Source organism: Nanorana parkeri, unplaced genomic scaffold (genome assembly GCF_000935625.1).
Source record: "Nanorana parkeri isolate BGI_ZX_2015 unplaced genomic scaffold, ASM93562v1 scaffold179, whole genome shotgun sequence".
Lineage (NCBI taxonomy): Eukaryota > Metazoa > Chordata > Amphibia > Anura > Dicroglossidae > Nanorana > Nanorana parkeri.
Window position 1 is genome coordinate 1,640,705 of NW_017306447.1, and position 9,389 is coordinate 1,650,093.

Below are 9,389 nucleotides of genomic sequence, written 5' to 3' on the forward strand. Positions count from 1 at the left end.
TACATAAATCCTGTATAATAATAATAATTATTATTATTGCGCCTTTTTACTAATCACCTAAAATAAATGTATGATGTGACGCTTACATTTTTGCAAGACTGCTTATCTACATTTGGAGGAATTTGTTTCATATGCCTATCTTATAGAGCAGGGGCTAGGCAAACTCCGGCCCTCCAGGTGTGGGCAAACTACAAATCCCGTCATGCATCTGCCTCTGGGAGTCAAACCTGTAGCTTTCAGAGTTTTGCAAACCTGTAGTTGCACCACAGCTGGAGGGCCAGAGTTTGCCTAGCCCTGTTTTAAAGTCTTCTTCATACCTCCCAACTGTCCATGATTTGGAGGGATATTTGGAGGAACTGTCCCTCATTTGGAACCAAATTCCTTGTCCCTCTTTACTCCTCAGTTGTTCATCTTTTTGGTGTTATGTACAGATATCACGTCAGAAAAGCTAAGTATTAGAAACTAGTAAGTATTAACAACTCAAGACCCAGACCACCCAGCTCACATGTGAGGAGCTCTCTGAAATGTGAATTAAGAGCACTTTCTGACTTAAACAGAGATTCATTGTTTCTTTGCAAGCATTAGCTCACTTGTTGCCTGGAAGTGTACATGACATGGTCAGTAAACCTAAAAGAAAAGAAAAATCCACAATGGTGACATTGTTTGTCATAAGAGAAACAGCTTGACATCTAACTCGGGAAAGTTTCCTTCACTTATATTTTAAATGGAGGTTGTGATGCACCCACAACACAGTATATTGGAAGCCAGTTTTTTTTTTCATATTTGAGTAGGGAATGGTTAAAACGTCAGGATAAATGGACCCCTTAGTGACAGAAAAAAATGTCGCTTCTAGGGAACGGAGCAATTTTGCCATTTGTGCTGTGTGTTTGTTTAACCATAATTTCCATCTTCCTCATTCATTGCACCTACACATATTATATACCGTTTTTTAAGGGACAAAATGGGCTTTAATTTGATGTGACATATGCACATAAAATTCTTATTTTTTTATAAACAAAATGAATTTTTTTTCCACAGTTTGGGCACTAATAATGTGTACATAATTAGTGTAGCTAACAGAAAGTATTTCATAATAAATTATTTTATTTGTCCTGATTTTTAGGGTATATCATATGTCTGGGATTTCAGATTATTTTTGGAGTTATATGAGCGAAATACACTTTTTAAAATGTAAAATTTTTAGAATGTGGTATGCTTGTCTATCTTTAATAGCCTCCTCGGCACTATATTTTCTTATAATTTTTTTATTTAATGTAATTTTTAAAAACTTTTTTGACTTTTTAAAACTTTGTTCCCTTTTTTAAAATGTTAACTTTTTTTATTTTACATTATTTTTAAACTAGGGGGCACTAAGAGGTTATTTTTTTTATTTTCAGGGACTTTGATACTTAGTATCTCTGGGTAGAATACAGTATTCTCCTCAGATACTTTGTATCACGTTTGTAACACACAGTCGGCAAGCTGTTTACAAAACACAGTGAGCTGCTGCCGTCTCTGACTGTCACGGCTCTGCGATCACAGTGATTAGCTCTCACTGTGATCACAGGACTGTGAAAACCAAATCTGCTGTTGAGGGTCTGCCTCAAACTCTGAGGAACTGACCAACAGCAGTAATTCAATATGCGCTGATCCCTTCACGGACCAGCGCTCATTGTACCGAATTATGGGATTATCCCGTCACCGGTTGTTAACAAATTGAATGATCATGACAGAATAATCCCGTCATCGGTTGGGAAGGGGTAAATAATGTGTAAATACAAGAGCCATGGACATTCTTGGTTTCATTTGTGTATTTCTTCCAGGTCTGTACAGTCACCCAGCATAAAACAACTCCAACACTTTGCTCTGTGCAGTTTTCCATACTAAAGACCAGTCACTGCTGATCTCCCGTCTTGTGCAGGGTGACTGGTCTTTTCTCCACCCCCTCCTTTAGTTTTCGGCAGGCAGACAGTTTTTTGCCACCTGTGTCCTATTGTAGAGGTTCCCCTTTACTTCTTGTCCTACAGAAGTAAAATAAATTTAGAGCAAATTCCTGTAAATTAAGTAAAATTGCCTCATTGGAAGATTTTCTATTCCTATATGTTTGAATTTCCTTCACTTTCAGTCCTGGTGACAGTGGTCACCCGGACAAACAGACTGAGTGAATCTCTCAAGCAGGTTCACAGACAGCAATTTTAATCCCTCGCCACTCTATCCAAACTAAGTATATACACAGTATATTGTGTGTGTTTTGAATGACGTTCCTTTAAATTCATTGTCAATATCTCAAAATATGAACACACATTTGCATTCCTTTTGGCAATTAAATACGTTTTTAAACCCCACCCTTAATTTGTTCAGATTTGTACAGGCTGCTGACTGAATTCTCTTTGACAAGCCACATTCCTGTTGTAATCTTAAAGCTGAAAGCAAAACTTCAGGCAAGGGTTGCATGCTCCTTTTGTCTAGGGAACTAAAATAACACTCAAATTAACCCAAAGCGTAACTGGCTGTTAGACTGGTCCCTTCAGCCTGTTTCCTCTTCCACTCCAACGCTCTAATGACCCGTGAGTCATCACATCTAATACAGTGTATAGAATGTGGGGATGCCAAGAGGCATACGATCGCTGGAGAGGAGAAGGAGACAGGCTGCAGGGAATGGTCTAACAGCCAGCTGGGATTGTGGTTCGTGTGAGTATAACTTTGTTATTTTAGCTCCTATTTTTAGCTCATAGACAAAATGAGCACTTAACCCTTGCAGTGTGGGGAAAGCCCTACTGCAAGGGTTAAGATTTTATTTTCCCAGAGTTCTGCTTGAAGTTTAGTAAAACATTTAGTTAGGCATACAGCACCAGTCACATAATTATCTTTAATGAAGTGTATCCCATGTCTGAGTGGCTCCTGGGTACATTAAAAATCCTCCTTTTAGTGAAGATACTTCTCACAGCATTTTCCTTGTGCTCTGTGTAGATTAAGAGCAGCGGCAGTAACTATAAAGGACTCCTGATGTTCTCCCTCCATTTCCTCTCCCCTTTGCCTATTCATAAAAGTCTTATATTATTTTTACAGAATGCAAGGAGTTATATGAATGGACAAGGGAGGGGTGAGTGACCGGATTTCCCTTCCTCCTTTCACAGAACGCCTTGTATTCCGTGAAAAGAATACAGAGGGGGGAATTATCGAAACTGGAGCAGAAAGAATCTGGGGCAGTTGCCCATAGTAACCAATCCACTTCTCTTTTTCAAGTAAATCTCCCCAACAAAGTCACGCAGACAACAATAAAAGTTGACAGATAATGTAACATATCTTTCTTTTTAAACCCTTAAAAATGTGAGCTCTGCTTTTATTGATCTAACATGTTATCACAATTAACTACAACATTTGAAGTTGAAAGCTGAAACATTCACATCATTCTTTTTTACTGTTATAAAAATAATCTCTAGGAAGCAATTCATAGCTGATGAGCACTGGTCCTTTAAGTGTTCTTCGTGTATTGGGAGTAGAGGAAGTTACTGTCAGTAATTTGTAGGTCAAGTAGTAACAGCCCTGCTGTAGGAAGTTAAAATAAGTAATTGAAAAAGGGAACAGAGCCTTTAATGACTCTTCTGTCTAGAGTCCATCCATCAGGGTTATTTCATACATCTGCTAAGCAGGACAGTATTTCTTTAAAGTGCCACAAACAAAAAACACATAAAAAAGCTATTACAATTACCGCTGGCTCTCAAAATACCTGAACAATGCCTGCATCCAATCAGATTGTTCAGGTATTTTGACCGGCAGCGAGGCCGGCTAGCAAGATACTGAAGCTTAGCCCAGTGGGAGATTCCTCCATCCACACAGTTTAGCGTAGATGGAGGAATCTGTTGCACTTTTTTCAATGGACCATAGAAAGTCTGCAAATAATCTATAGGTGTATGGCCAGCTTAAGTTGGCTGTGTATGTGTGTTCAATAGGGACCTTAGATTGTAAGCTCCTCGAGGGCAGGGACTGATGTGCAGTATGCAAAAGTGTTGTGTAAATTGTCAGTGTTGTATAAAAAAATACCCATGTCCCCAACTGCACCCCCACCGGCTTGAGAACAGCTCCAGAATTGAGTATCCTGACTTCCCAAGGAAATGAGCCCTTGTCAGCAACTGACACCAAAATGGGAGCAAAATGGGAGGAAGGGCCTTCTTCCCTCATCAACCTTCCATAAAGAACTCCCAGGAGTCTCAGCAGATCCTATCCCTGTGGCTCATCCTGCCACCTGACGCACAACCTCCAATCAGGTAAGGCCTGCTACTTCTCCTGATCCATTCCCTTTCCCAGGCTATTCCTCCCCACAGTCATGTAGCCCCTGTGCTTCTCTAGGTCTGTCTTTTTAGGCTGTAGAAATGCTGAGGAGACACTGAGTGTCAATGCTTGCCAGTGGTGCTGGATAGGAGTTCAGGTTTGTGTAGCAAGGCATAACTACAAAACAACTTTAAAGCGGTACTACAACAACCAGCCAAGGAAGGTGCCATCTTGGCCTCTATTTGGATTGCAGTTGCCATGGTGCTGCACATGGGATCAGCTATGACACCAGCCATTTGAAGGCTTGAAAGTTTGGTGAGAGCTGAAATAAGCGCACTGGAAACCTTGACAGTTGCATGCCCTAAAAAAACAACTCAGAACTGCAAGGGTTAACTGCTCATTTTTGGCTAGGTGCTAAGAAAAAAAGTTACACTCACCCGAATTGCAGAGCCAGCTTGTTGTTAGACCAGTCCTTCCAACCTATCTCCCCCTACGCTGCAGCGGTCTAAGGTCCCACAAATCATCACACTCTATACACAGGATTCCAAGGAACATTTGAGTGCTGCAGCATAGGAGCAGAGAGGCTTCAGTGACCGGAGAAGCATGGAACCGGAGAAGCAACTCTGGTGAATATAACTTTTTTATTTTTGCTCCTAGATAAAAATGAACAGTTTATGCCGTTTAAAAGTAATTGTTTTGGGAGACATTAAATTGGTGGGTCTAGTTCCACTTTAAAGAGACACTGGCAGGTCTCTAACGAAAAGAAACTACCAGTTTCCAGCTACTAGTATTGGTATATGTGCCGATACCGAGTACTTGGGCGAGTACTCGCCCAAATGCTCCAATACCGGAACTTCTGGTTAGAGGAAGATTTCCTCTCACCAGCAGTGCCGTAAGGGAAAATGGAGCCAGCTTATCCCTTAAGACTCATCTCTTCAGGGAAGCCTATCCCACCTCTAACTAACCACTGAACTATCACTTTCTTAAAGAATTCATCCCCACAGAGCTACCTCCTCATGTATCACTTGCCCCTCCCTTTTAGATTGTAAGCCCTCACGGGCAGGGCCCTCCTTACCATCTTGTCTTGAATTGTATTGTGATTGTAATGTCTTCCTTATATTGTAAAGTGCTGAGCAAACTGTTGGCGCTATATAAATCCTATATAGTAATAATAATAATATATTCTTTTGGAAGATTTTTGTTGAAATAAATGGTCTGGTGACAGGGTCTCTTTAACATTAGGTTGTCAGTGATGACATTTATTTTAAATTGGAGCAAATATTTGCATCATAACACAGCTCATCAATTTGAATAACAAATTCCCCTGGAAATTAATGATGGATTTACCCATGGACGTCAACTTGCTTCAGTCAGTGTTAGCATTTTACATCCAATACTTTTTTATACCATAAATGATAAAATGGCCTACGTTGATGGACCTTAGATAACAACGATCACTCACTATACTGTATCAGGACAACAGAATTCAGACAGTTCTACAAAAACAACCCAATCACCTCTTCTCCATGATAGCAAGGGGAAGGGTTCTGTAGTCCTTTCGTGACAGGTAAGATAAGATGAGACAAAGAGACAAAAAGAGACAGAGAGCAAATAAAGTTATCAGCTTACAAGATTTTGATCAAGGTCAACAAGTATTTTTTTTTGCATTCATCAAACAGATATAACAAGACCCTTCAATGGGATATTTAACAGACTAAATGGACCAAATACGAGTTCATTGTTAGGGTTTACATACTCTTTAAAGCCTTGGTTCTCAACTGGTGGGTGGTGACCCAAAAGTGGGTCGCGACCCTGTGTTAAGTGGGTCGCCGCGCACCTTCGACTTTTCTAGGTGAGAGGTTCCTCAGTCTCCCCCTGGTGCTGTCAGTTCTTGCGCTGAGCAGCCATTCAGAATATGCTGCCTGGTGCCGAGTGTCAGCTTGAGGTGGGAGGGGCTAAAGCTATGGCCGCGAGGGAGCTCCATCCATACGTGCATTGCTTACAACTCCCTCGCGTGTTCTGTAAAGGTGCCTGGACCAGAATGACATCACCTCTACAGGGCATGCACCTCTACAGGGCATGCAAGGGAGTTGTACAAGCAATTCTGGTGTGGGAGGTGCATTGCGTTGCCATTCATTTAACTGGTATCCCAAACACACCTCCCGCCCAGAGTTCAATCGCCCACATAAGGACACACAGTTCCACAATGCCGTGCGTTCCATTGCAGCGTGACTTGGGTCACAGATTACTGACCAAGGACCACAGGTTAAGAACCACTGCTTTAAAGCATATCTTAACCCAAATTCAAAAATGTATAATATTGCAGCTTACCAAACCCTAAATGTGGTGGCTGCATTAGTTCTTTTTTAGTTTTTTCCCTTTATTTTCCCCTGGTGATCCAGCCAGTAACACACTTCCTGCCTTAGGGGTGCTCCACTTTGTGGTAGAGCAATGGAGTCACCCTTGGACCGCAGCACCCTGTGGGGAGGGTGGTGTTAGATGCACTAGCAGATTTCCATGAATTTAACTAACAAATTAAATCTGAACTCCAGCAAACACTTTAAGCAGTTACAGCAACAGTTTTTTTCTTTTGGGATAAAGATTTTACATAAATTAATCAAAGCTGGCCATTGTAGGCTCCCTGTTAATGTTAAATGGTTTGTGTCAACCCTCTATCTGCTACTTTTGCTGGACCGCTTGGTCTGTTAAAGGGAGTTGAAGAATTACCAAGACTTACTGGCCCAATTGTTAGGTGAAAACAAAGGAAATAAGCCTAATATGATCAAACAAATGCAGCCACCACATCTAAGAATTGGTAAGCTGCAATATATTACATTTTTGTTTTTGGGTTTAGATACACTTTAAAGAAGAATTGTACACATATCTTGAAAATGACAACAAACACACCTTTCGAAATGTTTAGTAATGACACTCTACAAACACATACTTCTAGAAAATTGCAGGCTTTTTATTCTTTGCATATCTTATTTTTCTTTTCCCCCCCATTCTTCTTACAGTGGCCATTTATACTAAGGGAGGATTAATATATCCCCCTATACTTCCTGGAACTCTGGTACATGTGACTAGGACATGTGACCATGCACATCATCGCAGGGGAGGAAAATGCCTTTCCCTGAGATCTTGTGAGATTACAAATTAGATTTTCCAGCAATGCTCTGCTGATGTAACCTTCCCAGGACTCTTGGGCAAAAATTACATCACTAATGCCCAAGTGGACCCGGAAGTGGAAAAAACAACAATTGTAAGTAAAAGAAAAATATGTTTGTTTAACTAGTGAATGTAGGGTGATTGCATATCAGCATGCAGAGCTGCATGCTTAGGTGACTTTTAGTGAAAGGGGGTAAAGCTCTGCTTGAAGCCACTTTAATTGGGAATTACAGAAATATCTACTCAATTTGATCACATGAAGGCAGTGAACCAGTTACTGCCTTTGCAGATCGGCCTGGAGCTATGGATTGCAGAGGAATAGGCAAAAGGCCTACATGACAAGGGCGGGAAGGGGAACTAAGGTGGGAAAGGGTTAAGGAAAATAATTTGGTTAGAGGAGGGTCACTTACGGGATTGGATGATGGTGGTCTTCCAGGAGGTGCTTCGGAGGGTAGTCAGGAAGGAGGAGTCTCAGGAGTTCAGTTGGAGTCCAACAGAAGAAGACAAACTTCCCACCTGCTCGCCCTGATATGAGGTTATGTTGTCGTTGGATGGTTTTCTCACAGCTGTGGCTTGGAGGTTTGGATATTTGAAGGCAGTTGTCTGTGGTTGGATAACTTGACGGGGGGACCCATCTGTGGGGTGGGTGTCCATCTGTGGTGGCAAGGTCAGACGGTTATGACCAGGTAATAGGGACCAATGTGGGTCTGCGGGCAATTTAATTACGTCCCGGAGGTGGTGTATGGCGGCTGGGGGCATTCAGGTACAAGAAATGTGCCTGCAGATACTGGTCTGTTTATAGAGTTATAGGGCCTTCAATGACCTTGAAAACAAACAATTTTATACAGTATGGTTATTGGTTGTTGTATGTTATTTATAAAATGTTATTTATAATGGTTTGTAATAAAAGGCTGCTGTGGCCATTTAAACTCCATCTTTTGTGTGGTGTATTCATTGGTTAAGATGGGGATGGGGTTTTGAGGGTAAGGGAGGAATTGGTTAAAGGGGACCTCTGAGCTACCTTAGTTGAGCAACATTAGTCATGTTGATTGGCTTCTGCGTACTCCCCTGTGTTCAAGTTAGTTAACTGACAGCCCAGGGACCACAATATGGAGTTGAATAAGGTCACAGGAGGCATACTGGGGAAAAAGGAGTTACGTGTTTTCCAGGATTCAGTCTATAGAGATACAGAGGAACGGTTTTCATTTTGCAGTATTTGAGTCACATTAAGCTCATTGCAGGGAGTTTATTTGTAATAAGCTTTGTGCCACATATAAGCCTGGCAGCAACATTTATACAGGAAACAGACAAGACACAACAAATATGTTTAATTTCTCACCAGAGCGTGGATAGTCCCATGGAAAGGAATGAGAAGGTTTGTCTTAATAAAGTTTGCATTTGCTTACTCTTGGGGATAGCTCCTCTCCCACCAAGACTGATGGCGACAGAAGCACATCTTAAATAAATTTTAACACTGTGTCCATTACGGAATATATGAGATTCTGTCTGCCAATGTTTCACCCAGACGAACACATACTGTTATTAAGTTCTAGTGAATAACATTATACAGCTGCTCCAGTAAATATATTTTATTAATTAAAAGGGATAAGCACAATTATTATTAAAGACTCTAGCCTAAGCTTTTAAAGTGGGCAAGACTTAGAATCTTTCCTTACGTGTCCCCATTGAGGAGGTATCCCGTTATCTGATCAATTTCTATTTCTGTAACTTCAGGAAAAAAACCCCAAGAGGAATGGTTGTCACTGAGACAGGATAACACTAAAAGAAATAAAGCCCTTCCCCAATCTGCTCAAAAAAAAAAGTGGTTCCTACTTGTCCTTTTCCTATTACTTCCTGTCCCCGTTACCCTTGCCATCATTGCAGATACATTTAAAAGCAAATACAATGTATGAAATCTGCTTTTGTCTGTGTCTGTCCTCATTGTGTGA